This window comes from Herpailurus yagouaroundi, unplaced genomic scaffold (assembly GCF_014898765.1).
Source record: "Herpailurus yagouaroundi ecotype Mexico unplaced genomic scaffold, PumYag 182, whole genome shotgun sequence".
In the NCBI taxonomy this organism is placed as follows: Eukaryota; Metazoa; Chordata; class Mammalia; order Carnivora; family Felidae; genus Herpailurus; species Herpailurus yagouaroundi.
The window spans coordinates 19,731,444-19,750,038 of record NW_024412413.1 but is presented as its reverse complement, the minus strand read 5'-3'; the positions used below and the strand labels follow the sequence as shown (position 1 = coordinate 19,750,038).

General features: G+C 43.2%; 1 protein-coding gene across 1 annotated transcript in view; it reads left to right on the top strand.

Annotated features, from left to right (window-relative positions):
• Positions 1-13,399, top strand: part of DRAM1 (DNA damage regulated autophagy modulator 1) — a 71,199-nt gene extending 57,800 nt beyond the window's left edge. Inside the window, exon 8 of the transcript XR_005795349.1 lies at positions 12,826-13,399. The gene's annotated coding sequence lies outside the window, so the exon portion shown is untranslated. The remainder of the gene's footprint in view (positions 1-12,825) is intronic.
• The last annotated feature ends 5,196 nt before the right edge of the window (positions 13,400-18,595 follow it).

The following is an 18,595-nucleotide window of genomic DNA, read 5'->3' as shown; positions in this document are numbered from 1 at the left end:
GATTCAGGCACATGGCCCAGGGCACATGAGGGAATTTATGGGAACAATGGGACAGCTTACTTGATGTTGGGTCACCAGCTCAGTAGCTCTGGTCACCATATTTATAGAGCTAATCTTTAGCATCAAACCTTTCTCTAGACAGGCCGGTCTGCTTACCGCCACACAAATGGCCATGTGGGTTTTATCCTTAACACATTTTCTCGGAAAACTCCTGGTGCCAGATACCTCTTCCTGCCTTACTTCCTGTCCTTTCATTCGTATCAAACCCATCCCCCAAGTGCCTCTGTCCCATCTCCTCCAGAAATGACTGTTCTATCTAATCTGCCACACGTGACATTTTATTCATCCTAAGAATGGCATGTACCATATAACCTCATATCCACACTCCCCTACTCATGAAAAACATCACTAATTGAAATGGGTGCTCCTTCCCTCTAAGGCTGGTAGGAACATCAGAATTCTTAACATAGAACTTGAGGCAGACAGTACAAGCTCAGTGTGGTTTGTAAGCAGCATGAAATCTAGTTGCTATCTCTGATCCATCCCCTTATATTGTTATTTGAGGTTTTGGGATGTACCTTTGTAAATTTATATTTTAGTTACTATACAGTGCAATATTGGTTTCAGGAGTAGAATTCAGTAATTCATCATTTACATATAATACCCAGTGCTCATCACAAGTGTCCTTCTTAATACCCATCACCCATCTAGCGCATCTCCCACCCACCTCCCTCCATCAACCCTCAGTTTGTTCTCTATCACTAAAGTCACTTGTGGTTTGTTTCCCTTTCTTCTCTCTCCCCCCATATGTTCATCTGTTTTGGACGTGCTTGTTTTCTTTCTTGCTCCAATATAGCAGCAAATATTTATTGAACGCTTATATGTGCTGGCATTGTGCTAACCATTTTACATGTATTTTCTAATTCAGTCCTCAAAACAATCCTGTGAAAGTATTAGTATATAATACCCTCAATCCTGTGAAGATATCTGCATTTTATAGGTGGGGAGTCTAAGTGTTATATTTATTTATTAAATTGGTTTTTTATTTTATTTATTTAGTTTTTATTATTTTATTTTTAAATTTACATCCAAATTAGTGTATGTTAAATTGATTTTTAAATAAAAATTGTATATATTTACAGTGTACAACATGATTATTTGATACACACACACACACATATAATGAAATGGTTACTGCCTTCAAGCTAATTAACATATCTTTTCCTTTCATGGTTACATTTTGTTGTTGTGAGGAGAGCATCTGAAATCTACTCTGTTAGCAAGTTTATAATATTTGTTACAGTATTATTAAATATAGTCACCATGGTGTACATTAGGTTTCTACACTTCTTCATCTTACATAACTGAAAATTTGTACCATTTGACCAACATCTTATTTCCTCCACCTCCTGTCCCTGGTAACCACCATTCTATTCTTTGCTTCTATATATTCAATTTTTTAATAAGTGACATCATTCAGCTTTTTTCTTTCTGTGTCTGGCTTATTTCACTTAGCATAATGTCTTCTGGGTTCAGCCACGTTGTTGCAAATGTCAACATGTCTTTTTGAAAGGCTGGACAATATTCCATTATATGTATCTCACCGTATTTATATATACAAATACATGGCGGTTTCTTTTTAAAAAAATTTTTTTAAGTTTTAAAATTTGTTTATTTTGAGAAGGAGACAGCATCCCAAGCAGGCTCTGCACTGTCAGTGAGGAGCCTGATGCAGGGCTTGAACTCACCAACTGTGAGATCATGACCTGAGCCAAAATCAGAGGCTCAACCGACTGAGCCACCCAGATGCCCTATATGGCAGGTTCTTAGTCCATTCATCTGTTGATGCACACTTAGATTGTCTCCATATCTTGACTCTTAAAGATAATAAGTAACTTGTCCAAATACATGCAGCCAGAATATGGCAGAACCAGAACTTGACTTCCAAACATTTGCTCTTAACCAATGTGGTGTATCATGTTGCTCTTCTTTGTATCATCCAACTAGCGCAGAGCTGTGTGCATAATAAATATTTGTTGAATATAGGGGCACCTGGGTGGCTCAGTTAACCTTCTTACTCTTGGTGTCGTCTCAGGTCATGATCTTACATTTCATGAGATTGAGCCCCACGTTGGGCTCTGTGCTGCCATCGCAGAGCCTCCTTGGGATTCTCTCTCTGTCTCTCTCTCCCCTCCCCTGCTTGCTCTTTCTCTCTTTCCCTTAAAATAAACATTAAAAAATAAAAATAAAATAAAATATTTGTTGAATATAGGGTTTTTATAAAACAATAAAGTTTTTCACAAGAGACAGAAATTGAATTGAAAATACCAGAAACAAATTCTCTAGCGAGAGTTGGAGCATACTTGAAAGGAGCCTACTTCACTTTCCCAGTATCCTTGGCTAAAGGCAGTGCCCTTCCCCATTCCACAAATACACATGCTTTATGAAAACAGAAATGCTAAAGATCAACTCTGACAGGGGTGCTCTAGGGAAGAAGCCCCTCTGGGAGCTTGAGAACCTCCCAACGGATCCTCAGGATGGCTCTGCTAACCACCCAGTCACTGGCACCTCCCTGGGGCTCAGTTTCCAAATTTGCAGAATGATTCATTTAGACTCGATCACCACTACCCAAGTGTGTTTCTTGGAATATTGGCCCTACAAGAAATTCAAATAAAAAGTAGTTGTATTTTCAAGTGCTAATGGGAAATTGCATTTCTCCTTGGGAGATACATAATCCATATTAAAGGGTCTGAGTAGTCCAGCAGGAAAGAACCTGCCTATTTAACGTTTACTTAATGGCTATTTAACTTCGCATTGCCTAGTCCCCTTTGGTTTCACATAACTGCTAATATATTTCAGAGCTAATACACTTAGAAAAAAAAAAGTTAAATATTTTCTAAAGCTCCTTCGTAACATTCTGTAAGTCTCTAAAGTAATATAACTTGACTATAAACTTCCCTCAGTGAATTAAAGATGGAATCACACCGTTTCAAGTTTTTGGGATTTCTTTGTCAGAAACGTTGAAAGGGTGTTTAGATGACCTATCCAGGTTTAGCAGTTCAGGCTGCCCTGTGTGTTTCCTGAAGTGGACAGTAGGGGGCACTAGTGGACTGCAGTAAAGGCCACCCCTCCACAAACCCCAGAAGAAGAGGCCAACTGAAGTAGCAACCAGCCCAATTCCTTTTCCAGCTGAAAGGAAAGCTACTGAGAGCCAACTCCTCTCCCTTTTGAGTCTCTCTCTTTCTCCTTTAGAGGAAATACTGGGATCGAATCAGGATAGATAACATTGTATGTGTGCCCTTTACCTTCAGAGATAGAAATCATATAAGACAACTCTTTTCAACTGCTTTTCATTGATTGTGTTCATTTTGGGGCAGCTACACTTGACAATGGAAGTTATTATTGGACTAAACATAGAGCCTCTGAGTTGAAAAAGGAATTCTTTCCTTCATCAATTCTCTCATCTCAAAAAAAAAAAAAAAATGTACAGGTGAAGAAAAGAAAAAAACTTTGTTCAGATGTAAGTTCTTTTTTAATTTATATTTTCTCTCTGAACTTCGGGTGTAAGGCTTACACAGGCAAGTGTAAGAGGCTTGGGGGGAAATGGAGATACATAACTTTTTCCCACTTTCCTGTGAAGTAGAACAAGTCAGGCAAGCCTCCTTAACCTGGGCAAACACAAGAGATTGGGGTGATCTGCTCTAAGACGATATTGTCATTTTTCCTACATCCTCCCTCATTGTTAACTCCCTGCTTCCCACCCCCCATGCTGTCCCTGCAAGAAGTCCCCCTCTTAGGAAAGAGATGTTACATAGACTTAAAAAATGTTTTCTTCATGAAAAAGTGCAAACACAATTCAGGAGTATAGCCTACAGAAAGGAACAGAAGGCAGAAATATTACTTTTCACCGGTAGAAATTCTCTGCCTTCTGGCTTAGAGGAACTTTGAGCTTGAAAGTCCTCAGCATCCCCCTCAAACCCATCCCTTTATTGTGTACTCCAGGGGCCCCGAGACCCCAGGCCATGCAGGGAGGTGTACCAGCTGGCCGATGCCTGTCGTTCCAATGGCCTCCTGCTGGATCCCAGTCCCAACCCTTTAGGAGATAATAGGTGCTCATCTCTGTAGGCGGCAGAGTGCACCAAGCAACACTGATTGTATCTGTGGTGTGGACTGTCTTGTTTGTGACAACACCATTCTTGCCCAGTGAGAACAGGGTAGAAAATGGCAGGTGAGAGGGGGCTGCTGGGCCAGCAAGCAAAGCCTGGTTTGTCTGATTTCTGACCCATCTCTACTACTCACCTCTGTCAGAAAGTAATGCTGGGAAGAGCTCAGAAGCTCAGTAAGCACTTTAAGCTCTTTGGAAAATTCCTAGTGCTTTGAATTCCAGGAAGTACTGAATCATAAAGTCACCAAAGAGGAAAGGATTCATGAGAAAAGGATGAAATGAATATGTATTGAATGCCTCCCATATTATTGGATGTATTTTTCAACTTCATAGTCAGAGGTAGGCATCCTGTGATCCTCTCTGTGGAGGGGGGGGAAGAGGATCCCAGAGGTGGAGGAGGTGGGCCCAAATCACTGGGTTTATAAGCTAGGGTTTGAACTCAGGTCTGTTTTCACTGCTCAGAACCATTATACCTTTACTCTTTGTGCTCACCTCCTGTTTTCTACCAGGGTGATGCTCAGACCATATCCTCTATGTGTGAAAGATTTTTTTCCTACACTCTTTTCAAATCTGCACAGATAACAGTATTCTGCAACATTTGTGTCTGCCTTTCACAATCAGCGTGAGCAAGTTCTTCCTAGCATCTAACTTACCCCCCAAATGCAGTGAGAGCTACTGGCCCTGCCCTCAGGGAACATGGAAGAAAGATGGCTACAGCATTCCAGTTAGCAGCAGCTTCCCAGTCCTGCTTCCAAATTGCTTCTGTTAAAAGAATCTGCAATTCAAAACACATGCCCTGTCATGAAGCCTCACCCTGTCCCAGATGCTTGACTCCTGTTTGGTCCCTCTTTTTTAATAAAAAAAAATTTTTTTTTTGTAGTTTATTTTCTGAGCGAGACAGAGAGACAGAGAGAGAGCAGGAGAGGGGCAGAGAGAGAGAGACAGAGAGAGAGAATCCCGAGCAGGCTCCACACTGCCAGTGCAGAGCACGATGTGGGGCTCAAATCCATGAACCGTGAGATCATGACCCGAGCTGAAATCAAGTATCAGATGCTTTACCTACTGAGCCGCCCAGGTGCTCCTCTTTGGTCCCTTTTAGAGTGAGCCTGAGGGGCACCTGGGTGGCTCTGTTAAGTGTCTTTCAGCTCAGGTCATGATCTCATGGTCCATGAATTCGAGTCCTGCATCGGGCTCTGTGCTGACAGCTCAGAGCCCGGAGTCTGCTTTGGATTCTGTGTCTCCCTCGCTCTCTGCCCCTCCCCCACTCGCATTCTGTTTCTCTCTCTCTCTCAAAAACAAAATAAAAACATAGAGTGAGCCTGAAACATCACTCAGAATCAGGCCCCAGATCGCAACAAGGTGGATCAAGGCTTTTCCCATACTCCCATTGCTGTGCTGAGGCCCTGGGCAGATCCCTTTTTTTTCAAAGCATGTTCTAGAGCTAGAATTTTTTTGTGATCACATACAAAGGCTTACTTGCATCCAAGCTGTGAGGGACCAGAAAGCAAAGTTTCTTACACTGGGAATTTGGGTACTTTATTTTTTACAAATAAAAAAAATCTAGCCTGGGAATCCCTTTGCAAAAATTATGTGTTTAGGACATGATAGGAATGCATAGCAGTACAACAACTTGCACTTAAGGTTTGTGGGAAAGGAAGGGAATTTGTAGGTAAGAGACCTGGGTGTGAATCTTATCACAGCCCCTTAGTAGCTGTGTGATCTTTGCATGTTAGCAAACCTCTCTAAACTTCCATTTTATTCTCTATGGAATGCAAGTAATAATACAGAACTCATAGGGATGTTGGAAAGATTCCTGTAAAGTGCTTTATAAAAATTTTAAAGATATTATTATTAGCACTGTTGCCATTGCTGCAGCACTAAAAAGACAAGCCTACCTCTGATTCAAGGAAAGAATAGCTTTCAATCTTGCTACCTTGGGGCACACCTTTGTTCCAGATGTAGATTACCTTCCAGGCTTCCCAGATTTCATGTCTCATGTGTGTTAGCTCATTCTTACCTGGAAGGCAGATGGTATCTTTAGCATCCTCGTTTTACAGCTGGGGTAAAGAAGTGAAGCAAATTACCCATGGCTGTGAGCTAATAAGTGATAGAACCTAGGCAATCTCATTCCAGAATCCAGCTCCTAAGCACTATGTCATTTAAGATGCATTTTGGATATGAGTAGCAGAAACCCAAAATAACAGCGGCTTAAAATAGAAGCTTACTGGGGCACCTGGGTGGCACAGTCGGTTAAGCGTCCGACTTCAGCCAGGTCACGATCTCGCGGTCCGTGAGTTCGAGCCCCGCGTCAGGCTCTGGGCTGACGGCTCAGAGCCTGGAGCCTGTTTCCGATTCTGTGTCTCCCTCTCTCTCTGACCCTCCCCTGTTCATGCTCTGTCTCTCTCTGTCCCAAAAATAAATAAACGTTGGAAAAAAAATTTTTTTTAATAAAATAGAAGTTTATTTCTCTCTTTTGTAAAAGTCCAGAGGTTGACGGTTCAAGACCAGATTAGAATCTTGGCTCCACACAGTGCTCAGGGCTCCAGGCCCCTTCTCTTTTCTAGTACTCCTGATGTCTGGGAATAATGTCCCCAACATCCAAAATAGATGCTAGAGTTTCAGCCACTACATACACATTCCAAGCATCAGAATGGAGGATGGGATAAGATAGAGAAGGGATAAAACACATGCCAGTTATGTATTGCAGACTGTTCCCGGTTGTGGCCATATGACATTTCTGTTTACTTCCCATTGATCATAGTAGCAAGGGGGTTGGAAAATGTAGTCATTATTCTGGATGGCTTTGTGGCCAGTTAAAAACTGGAGGATTTTATAGTTTGTGGGTTCCAGCCCTGCATCAGGCTCTGTGCAGACAGCTCAGAGTCTGGAGCCTGCTTCAGATTCTGTGCCTCCTTCTCTCTGCCCCTCCCCCACCCACACTCTGTGTCTCTCTTTCAAAAAAAAATAAAAAACATTAAATAAAAAAAAAAACTGGAAGATTTTATTACGGAAAGGGGAGAGGTAGTCAGAGGTTATGTGGATGTATGGAGGAGGGGGAGGAGATAAAGCTGGAGAGGGGACAGGGACCTGGTGAGGATTTACCAAGACCCTACAGTTCACCACTCTAATCGCTGTGTTATTCTCCAATTTGAACAGGTGACAAGGGAAGGCAGCGCTGTCCCCTGAAAACCACCAGTTATGGCCACTGAATGGCCCTCTGAAGCCCCATAAGAGGCATTCCTAGAATACAATGCAAGTGTCCGCCTTGGTGGTAGACTTGAGGTTGCTTTCTGTCTGAGACCCATTAGCTCATTAGGTTAAAATGGGGGTGGGTGGCTTTTGATTCATGTCTCCAGCAAGTCCAGAAAGAGGAGGTGGGGTAAGAGGACACTGGGACAGAACACAGGCCGAGTAGCCCTTGGCTGGCTTCTCTAAACCTCCAGAGAGATCCTGGATACCACACACTGGAAAGTAACTTTGTTTCCAAAATCCTTTCCCATATGCTATTTCTCTTGGAATGCACAATAAGATTGTGGTAGGGGTTGCTTTGCTCCCTATTTTGCCAATGGAGAAAAGGAAGTCAGAATCCCCCTGTGATATTCAGCAGGATGAGGTCTTAGAATCTGTCTTTTCACAAGAGTGCCAGGTAATTCTTACGTTCAAATAACTTTGAGAAACACGACACTCAGGGCGCTGAGTGATATGAAAGGGTCACATCTAGGGTGGCAGATGAACCAGGAAACCATAGGCTCCATGATGATGTTGAGTTATGTCTTTCATCATCACTGCTGTATCTCTACCAGCACATTGTAGGTACTCAGTAAATACTTGATGAAAGAATGAATGGAGACGAGTTTAGGGATCCAGCCTTTCTTGGATACCATTTCCTTTAGTGCCATGGAATAATCCTAGAATGAGCTCACATTTTTCATGCTTAGTGCTGACAAGGTAGGAGACAAATGCTATTAAAACCTCCATTTTAGAGATAGAAACTGAAGTTGAATGACTTTCCCAAGGTTACACAGATAGCAAGCAATAGAACCAGGATTCAAACTCAGGCTCTCAAATATCATGCTTTCTTGTTTCTCTAATAGAGAATAACTATTCCATGTCAGTAGATTTATCACAGCTCAAATCATTCCCCATGAAACAGAAAAAGTCTGTTCTATAGATATATAACAGTTAACTTAATACACAGATGTGAGTCCTGTCATTTGACACCAGTGTTATAGAAGAGTTCTACTCTGCTTCATATACTCCTTGCTAACATTGAAGTGCCAAACTACATTGGCGGAGAGGAACGTATATTGACCTCCAATGTTTACTTTGCTTGTGAGCACACATCTGTTTTTGTTAATGGGGATGAGGGCAATCAGAGCAAACTCTCAGAAGCAGACATTCCTGACATGGAATTCACTCCCAGTCCGCGAAGTTTCATCATCCTTCAGGCTTGAGAGCAAGTTGTCAGTTTAGACAGTGGCCTGTTGAACCTAGAAGCTTCTGGACTCTTCAGTTCTTTGAAAAGAGGCATTGTTTTTCCAGGGCCTTTAGCTGAAGTTGAATTGTAAGGAGATGTGAGATTTCGTGTTGGAGTAATTACATCCAAAAAAACTCCAGGTAGACTTAAAGGAGTAAAACAACTTGCGGGGGGCGGCGGGGGTGGGGGGGCATCTAACAGCTCTTCTGTTTTCCAGCAACAAATTCTAAGTACAAAATCTGACCCCTTTCCCAATTTGCCTTCACAGGGGCCCCCCATTCCTCTACTGTTTTTATCCACTGCCCCAGCTGTAGCATGTGTGGGTGAGGGGAGGTTGACCACATTGGAAATGGTTTCCATTTCCTTCCTTTGCTGACATTCTTTTATAGAAGACACAACACACAGATTGCAAAGGCAAATGTTGCCTCATAACATGTTTGGCATCAGCGGCCTTTGTGTGCTTTCTTGAAAGTTCTTCATTTGTCTTAGATGCAGGCAATGTCCTTGCACCCACTGACCACCATATCATGGGAGCACATAGCCCAATGGGTGCTCGGTTAGTGGGTTTCACGAAGACTGCTTTGTGACTCAGCTGCGTTACCTTAAAAGAAGTTGTTGACAGGACTACATGCTCCTTGGAGGCAAATGACTGTGACTGGGTTTGGGGATCCACCCCACCAACCCAAAGGATGAGAACAGTTGTCAATTCATTGACTGTTAGAAGATATGTCCCATGACATCTGGTGGAAATGGGAGGTGTGGATACAGAGGGCCTTGAAAGTAAATCTATCCATGAAGTTCATAGTCTGTTCATAGTCTGACTTTGTATTGCTTTTATAACTCACTAGAAATGTGATTTTCTTGATTACAGAAGAAATGTGATGGCTTATGGTTCAATACTCTAAATGTAATTTCATAGACTTTGGACATTTATATTATGCTTCTAACACTTACATTGTTCATCTTTTGAGATGTCTGCTCATTCCATTGGGAAAAGCTTTATGTAATATGTACATATAGCCTCGTGTCATCCCAGACACCTCCCTTCACTTCCTACTCCCCACATGCCACACATAAGCTTTCTCAAGTTATAACTCTGCCAAATAAAAGGAACTGGAGATCTGCATCCTGCTTTTCTGTGGTGCTAACAGAATGTGATACTGGGCAGGCAATAGGTGGTTAAAGATTTGAGCAGAAGGCCACTTGCATCCACTCTAATGCCTCTGAGATAGATGGACCTGAATACGTATGTGTAAGTGTGAAAACTGGACACGACCTTCAAGGCTGTGGGAACCCAGATGGCCTCACCCCTTCATAAAGTTTCCCCTGCACCTAGCTTGGAGGGAGATAAGGCACCAGCACAGAGCCTCACCACCTTTATGATGCCCAGCCATGGCTTGAAGTTCCCTACCATCTAAGCAAAGGAAAAGAAACTGGGGAAAATGCCTGGCATTGAGCTTCCTCCCAATTTTGTCCTGTGTGGCACTGAAGTTGGATTTAATTTAAGATAGAAAAATAAAGATATCTTATCAGCTACACTCTGAGTACTGTGTAAGAATTATTGACGGTTAATATATGTAAGACAAAGTGAACCTCAATCTGCAAAGAAATTCAAATGAGATTTTTCTCCCATTAGATTAGCAAAGATGCTTTTATTGATTTTTATTTATTTATTTTTCAAGGTTTATTTACTTACTTTGAGAAAGAGAGACAGGGAGAGCGAGCAGGGGAGGGGCAGAGAGAGGGAGAGAAGGAATCCTAAGCAGGCTCCACACTGCACAGAGCCTGATGCAGGACTCGATCTCATGAGCCGTGAGATCATGACCTGAGCTAAAATCAAGAGTTGGATGCTTAACCAACTAATCCACCCAGGCGGCTCACAAAGATGCTTTTAAAAGCCCACACTTAGATGCTGAATGAGGGTGACGAGCAATGGGTGTGCTTATGTACTTTCATTGGACTTATAAATTAGTATAGTCCTTTGGCTCTTAATTGGGTCTTTATTAAGAGGCCTAAATTTTGACAGCAATTCTTCCACCAATCTACCATAATGAAATAATCAGTAACTTGGGTAAACTTTATACACAAAGATGTTCATGGTAGTTTTATTTTTAGTTATCATGAAGGTGATATGATGCATTAGGTAACAATGTGACACTGATGATAAGAAAATGGTTAAACATTATGGCACATCTGTAAGATTTCATACTGAGGTAGTCATTAAGACTTTTAAAAAGATATCATGGCTCCTTCCCAGATGAAATTAGATATAGACGTGTACAAGTCAGTTCTCGTTGTATAACACATCACCTCCAAATTTGGTGGCTTAAGATGTTCTCAAAATCTGGGAATTGGGTGGATGGATGGTTGGATGGATGGTCTAGGCTGGTTGGAGCTTGATGGCTGAGAATGGCCTCACTTACGTATCTGGGATTGCTAAAACAGCTGGAACAGCATGGCCTCTCTCTCCATGTGATCTGCCATCCTCTGCATCAACCTTGGATTGTTCTCAAAGCATTAAGACAGGCACCTCGGTGGCTCAGTTGGTTAAGTGTCCCAACTCCTGGTCTCGGCTCAGGTCGTGAGATCAAGTTGTGAGATCGAGTTTGTTCTGCACTGACAGCACAGAGCCTGCCTCGGATTCTCTCTCTACCTCTCTCTCTGCTCCTCTCCCGCTCTTTCTCTCTCAAAATAAATAAACTAAAAAAAAAAAAAAAAAAAAGACATTAAGAGAGATCAAGCCTCAATGCACAAGCATATTTTAAGCCTCTGCGTAGATTTGTTACTGTCCCATTGGCCAAAGTAGGTTACATGGGCAAGCTGAGTTGAGGGATAGAGAAGTAGACTCAACCTCCTGATTGGAAGATCTGCAAAATATTGTGTCCATTTAAAAAATATGCCATGCCACATGACTTGATTTGGATAATAAAATGTGAAAACTTTGGGGAAAGAAGCTGTAAGAGCCAATGCATTCTTTCCTATATTCTCCTTTCCTTCTTACACAATAGCCAGATACACTTGAGATGGTAGCTGATCCACTTGCCTTGGTTCCAGAATGATCAAGATGAGCAGAATTTCCATGCCAAATTGCACTGGACATATGGCTTGACTAAGAAATAAACTTTTGTGGCTTGAAGCTATGCAACAAAATTACCTTTTTTTGTTATTGTTACAAAACCTAGCCTAGCCAAACTAATACAATAATTGTACAGGAATTAAAGTGATACACACACACACACACACACACACACACATATATATATATAAATTTTTAATGTTTATTTATTTTTGCGAGAGAGAGAACAGAGCACGAGCAGGGGAGGGGCAGAGAGAGAGGGAGACACAGAATCCAAAGCAGGCTCCAGGCTCTGAGCTGTCAGCACAGAGCCCCCTGTGGGGCTGGAACTCATGAACCAAGAGTCAGATCCTGACGTGAGGTTGGATGCTCAACTGACTGAGCCACTCAGGTGCCCCTAAAGTGATATTTCAAGAGAATGATTTGGGGGCACCTGGGTGACTCAGTCCGTTAAGCATCTGACTTTGGCTTATGTCATAATCGCACAGTTCATGAGTTCAAGCCCCTCCCCTGCTCTCTCTCTCTCTCTCTCTCTGAAAAATAAACATTAAAAAAATTTTTAATGAAAAAATAAAAGAATGATTTTTAATGTAGGAAGAGGCTCATTATAAAATTCTGTATCGGGACGCCTGGGTGGCACAGTCGGTTAAGCGTCCGACTTCAGCCAGGTCATGATCTCGCGGTCCGTGAGTTCGAGCCCCGCGTCAGGCTCTGGGCTGATGGCTCAGAGCCTGGAGCCTGTTTCCAATTCTGTGTCTCCCTCTCTCTCTGACCCTCCCCCGTTCATGCTCTGTCTCTCTCTGTCCCAAAAATAAATAAACGTTGAAAAAAAAATTAAAAAAAAATAAAATTCTGTATCAACCAGCAGCCTATAAAGCAGGTATATACTTGTATATGTTGTATAATCCTAAATTTGTGAAAACAAGTAAATGCATAGACACATTGCCTGGAAGGAAATACATCAAAGTGTTAACAGTGGGATTATAGGCAATTTTTATTTTATTCTTTCCTGTGTTTCCCAATTTATTTATCATTAGTGTATCTTATCATGATAGACAAAATTATTTTGTTTTCAATCACTTGTCACCCTTCACTCTCCATCATCAGGTCATTTACTGTGCCTCCCATGAGAAGATTTTAGGTCCCTACCTCATTGGATTTGGATTTAGCCATGTGATGTGCTTTGGCCAATTAAATGTGAGTAAACTTGGCATTCACCATGTTGGAGCAGAAGGTTTAAGATTCATCTTGAGGTTTGGCCAGTTCTCTTGCTCTTTCCCAGATATGTCCCATGTAGGGACTGCTCTTTTGGCCTGGGTCCTGAAGTGAGAAGACAGCAGAGCCTAGGGTGTGAGGTAATAAAAATATGTATATATGGATCCTTGCTCCTGGTTCTTGCAAAGAGCACCTAAAATCTTATAATTCCCTAAGTGATTGAAGCCCTGGCAGAACCTTTTGTTTCAATATTTGGTCTTTGATCCCCATTCCTGACATTGAGCTCCTAAATACCTTGGAATTTCCTAGGTGATAGCAGTGTCTTTGTTCTATGAGGTGACTCTTGGTGGGGGGCTGGTCACCAGAAAGACCGAGCCATGGTTAGAAGCTTGGAAGAGGGGAAGAGGGCTAGAAATGAGTTAATGATTGATCATACCCAGATGATGAGGCCTCCATAAAAAATCTCAAAAGTATGGGGGTACAGAGAGCTTCTGGATCAGAGAACACTTGGAGGCACTGGGAGAGTGGCATGCTCAGAGAGAGCATGGAGGTTCTGTGCTCCTCCCCATGCCCTTATCCATTCATCTGCATCCTTTATCACATCCTTTTATAATAAACTGATAAACAGGAAGGACACTGTTTCCTGAGTTCTGTGAACCACTCTAGCAAATTAATTCTGAGGAGCGGGTGGTGGGAACCTCTGACCTATACCTGATCGGTCAGGAGCCCAGGTGAGAACTTGGACTTGTACGGGCATCTGTGGCGGTGGCAGTAGAAGTGGTCTTGTGGGACCGAGCCTTCACCTGTGGGATCTGATGCTGTCTCTAGGACGATAGTGTCAGAATTGAGTTGCATTGTAGGATGCCCAGCTGGTGCCACAGAATTGCTTGGTGCAGGAAGCCCCCCCACATCTGGTAGCAGAAGTGAGTGTGGTGGTGAGGATAAAGGGAGACACACAGCAGGAAGGGCGAGTTTTTCCTACTCACACAGCCTGGTGAAAATCTTAGCCAATCTCAGCCTCCAGACAGCATGAAGAAGAAATAAACCATTGTCTTGTCAGTTGCTGAGATTTGGGGGGTTTGTTAACACAGCAAACCTAGAAAAATTATTTTTTTACTTTAAAAGACATACTTAAAAATATGGCCATCAGTTACTCGTAAGTCACCAAATTCCAAGTCCGACCTGTACACCATACTGCTTTCTTCTTTATGCCATGCCATTCTCTCTTTTGCCTCCCCTTTCAGTTACAAGGTAGACTTCTACAAAGACACGTTGTCCTGAAACAAAAAGATCCAAATCTGCCCCAGTCCTCTTATAAAGGCACATTCCCATTTGCTGGGGATGTACCAGGGTTGCCACCCTTTTGAACCCAAGGACAGGTGAGAAAGTAGCTCATCTTTTCTTTAGTAAATATTTTAGCTCTGGCAGAGAGTATGGCATGATTCAGAAAGTCACCAACCAGCACAGAATTTTTGTCATTCCATATTAAAATAGGAGTGTTTCATCCAAAACCTGACTGGGGGTATTCATAAACCACATGTAGAGGGGTTGATCATTTACACACAATATACTCATTTCTTCAAAGAAAATGTGGTTTTCTTATTTTTCTAGAAAACTACCTAAGCTGCCTTATGAGCCCCATCCTGCTGAGTAATAAGGAAACTTAGATTTAAGTACCTCAGTGTCTGTTCCCTGTCTTTTCCTCCAGAATGCTTATTAAGTACACAGATTTGCTTATTGTATGGCTGTGGTGGTGAGCAGGTGGGAACTCAGATCCTCGCTATTCCTTGGATCTTCACTGTCTTCGAAGAAATTATTTCCTGGTGTACCTGGTTATGCCTTGCTTTGCTGCTACCTTCTGTGGACATCTGGGGCTAGAATACTCCAGGTCTGCTGTTTCTCACCTCAGTCAGGGCCCTGGAGTCCTGGTTAACTTGCCTCATCTCAGTTTTCTGGGGTTGCCTATTTTTTTGAAGTGTAGACGGGATTTCCATTTGAGTTCCAGCTCAGGTGATCTGCCCTACAGGCCCCACTTCGGTAACTCTCCACTGAGTTTGCCAGCAACACCATCAACTACCTTCTGTGTCCTTCACTGGGTCCTTAAAGGACTCCTGGGTAATCTGCATGCTAGATGGGAGCTAAAGTTGCCTCACCTCATGTGGCAGCCCAGGCTGGTAGAGGGGGGCACTCTGTTTCATTCCAATTGCTACCCTTGTGCAGAAGAGGAAAGATACGAGCTAGACTTCCTGCCCTTGGCCTTGGGTGAAGGTCATGAAAGGAAGTGGGCCACAGCCCAAAAATTGGAAATGAGGGCTCTGTGGGCTCCTCAAACCGGAACAAGATTCTCTCCTGCTTCTCTGAGAGCCATGCTTGGGCCATGTTTGGGAGCATATTTCCCATCTGTTTTTCATTTCCCCAGCATAGAATGTGGGAGGCCAGGATCACACAACATTCCCTTCTCATTCCCCAGATGCCTCTGAACTCTCGTCCTTGGATTTTTTGCTCCAATCCATGCTGAATTACTTGAATGGCTCCCAGCACACACCATGCTCTTTTATCCTTCTGAGCCTATGCCTGTGCTGTTTTCTCTGCCCAGATTGCCCCTCTAACACTCATTTCTCTTGAAAACTTCTACTTCTCCCCCAAGACACTGCCCAGGATTCTTCCTCCAACATGCTCACTTCCCTCTTGGCAGTTTGTACCACGAACTTCACTAAAGAGATATTTTGGTGTCTGTCTTCATCATGAGAGCTTAAGGCACTGAGGCTCAGGGATCCCAGTTGGGACATCTTTGTTGTCCTGATGGCTGGCACAGAAAACGTGTTCAATGAATGTTGGTTTAAAAAATTAAATCTTGGTAAAGGGTGAAAAGTATATCTTTCAGCATGTGAATCTGCAATTATCTCAAGGTAAAAAGATTTGGTTAAAAACACCTTAATGAGAAAAACCAATTATTCTTTAAATCTCCCTGGCTACCCACTGGGAGAGGACCAGAGTTTAAAAACCCAAGGTCTTTATGAAGTTGTCATTTCCAAATGGGGGATGGATAGCTCAAGCTATTAGTAGTCAGGTGTCCTGTACCCCACTTGCCCTCAGAACAATCAAGCCCTGAATGGCTTTGAGGGAAGGTGAGACACCGGCCAGCACATACAAATTACAACAATTATAAAAAGGAGCTCTCTCAGGCAGAGGAATTGGGAAAAATCGACTCCTTTTGGCTTCCTTCCTCCAGGAAGCTAAGAGAGGTGTATAAACCCAAGTTAAGTATCCCCTCCCTGCTCCAGCCCTGCACTTGTGTGTAAAGCCCAACCTGAACAAAGCAGCTCCAGCCTGAATATTTCCCTAGGTTTGCCATCTTACTTCAAAGGGCCAATGGCTGTGTTTCCAGGTACTTGGACTGCTTGCTCGTGTTGAAACGTTACTTGTGGGTATAAATATATTGTGGGTAATATAGATATAAATATGTTCTGTTAACTTTCTTAGATGAATCAGTGTGAGTAAAAAGTGGGTTGCTTATTCTCCACAAAAATTAGTACATTAGTTCCCCTTTAGTGAATATCTCCTCCTTTTGGATTCGTTCCTAGTGCGAGTTCTTATCAGATACAGTCATCTGTGGGGGCTTTTTTCCCTGAGGAGTGAAAGTGAGGGTCTAGAAGCCAGCGTGGGCCCCCTTTATGAGTGGCCCTCCAGGAATTTACTAATCTAGGCAGAAGTATGCATTTTATACAGTATGCAGATTATAATCTGCCACCTAGAGTTGCAATGCTGTGACATACTGTCAAAGCCCCTTCTTTCCTCAAGTGTCTCGAAGGGTATTGCATCCTTACTGCCTTTGAGTTCTTTTCCATGAGACTGTGAACTACTTGTGAAGAGGGACATTGAGTTCTTCACATCTGCATGCTGGCTAATTTCCTGGGGTCTGATGCTGTCATGCCAAGGTGGCAGACACACACCTTACTAGTGATGTGCAGCAAGAAGTGAAGTACGGTTTATTGGAGAAGCTTCCACCTTAGAGGCCGCAGAACCCTGGGCTGCCATCATCCAACAGAGAGATGTGTGCTTGACACACCAGGGCTGAATGTCCCCCCAGGAAATGGCTCCAGGGAAAGGACCTTGCCCTGTACTGCTCTATGGATTTATAGGAAAAGGATGGCAGAGAACATATGGTATATGTTTTTTGTAAAATTTCTTTCAATGTTTATTCATTTTTGAGAGACAGAGAGAAACAGAGCACAAGCATGGGAAGGGCAAAGAGAGAGGAGACACAGAATATGAAGCAGGCTCCAGGCTCTGAGCTGTCCGCACGGAGCCTGACATGGGGCTCAAACTCGCAAACCATGAGATCATGATCTGAGCCGAAGTTGGATGGTTGACTGACTGAGCCACCCAGGTGCTACCATATGGTATACGTGGGACAGAGCCTCCAGAGATTAGCCTCTGGCATCAGCCTGTTCTTCCCTCAAGCTAACACAGACCTGCTAAACCAGCCTCTTGCTAAACTACCAATAGGATGGTTGAGATTTGTCTCTCCTCTGGCACCACATAGGTAATTTGGAATACAGTAAGCATTGGATTAATAGGACTGCTATTGTTAGGAGCATGTTCATGTTTATTTCATTTAAATTTGTTCTCCTTCCACACACTAGTTGTGGTAAGGCCCCTTAGAGGTCAATGAGCTGGGCGGGATCTTGGGGAATTTTCCATGCTTGCCCTCTTAATAGGGAAGGGGGTGGGAAGGTTGACTAGAGAGGGTTCTTTTTGCACCTACATCCCCAGGATGGAAACCAAGCAAACTTCTCTTTCATGCTGGGTAGAAGACAACCTCTGGAGAGGCACAGGAGCAGAGGAAGCAGGTGAGCAGGTGGGCACAGCTTTCTTCCCTGCAGCATAGCTTGGGCAGAGTAGCCCCCAATGTGCCCAGAAAAACCTTATGACTATTCTGGGAGAGATCTCATTAGGTATGGTAATCCTGTTGTCTCAGCCAAAACATCAGGGCATTTGACAGCCATATGATAACTGCCGAGGGCTCTTTTGGAGATAAATGTTTGAAATCAGGCCTGTCCCAAGGGAAAGACAATCCAGGATCTATCAGAAAGATGCGTTTCTTATGAGCCAGTAAGGCCCCAGAATCCCTGGGGGTTCTAGATCTACTGCTCTGGGCTCAGGGATGATGACGGGGGTTGCACCTTATGGGGTCAGAGATGTCAGGGCTCAGGTAGTGTGAAGGATCCTCACCACAAGGGGGCTGGCAACTACCTTCCTGGGGAGGAAGAAGCTGCATTTCCTTCCACGAGCAGTAGGATGAACTGCAGATTTAGGAGGCAGAGGATGTGGTTCTGAGCATTGGGCAGCCCTTTCTTTTTCTCCCCCTCAAACTGAAGAGACTTCCAGGGTGGGATGAATCTGCAACTTGCCAGTGATGGCTGGTCCCATGAGTTTGCTGTGTCAAGAATGAGGAAACTTACCCTTCTCTGCTGAAGGCCAATGTAGCTCATCTATTACTGCTGCTGCTGCTGCTACTACTACTGCCGGTTATTAACCAGGAAGTTTGCAAAAGTTGTACAAAGATTTTTTTCACTTAAGCCTCAACAATAACCCTATGAGGTAAGTTCTATTGGAATTTAGGAATCTGAAGTGAGGCCACATAAACTGTTCACGATAA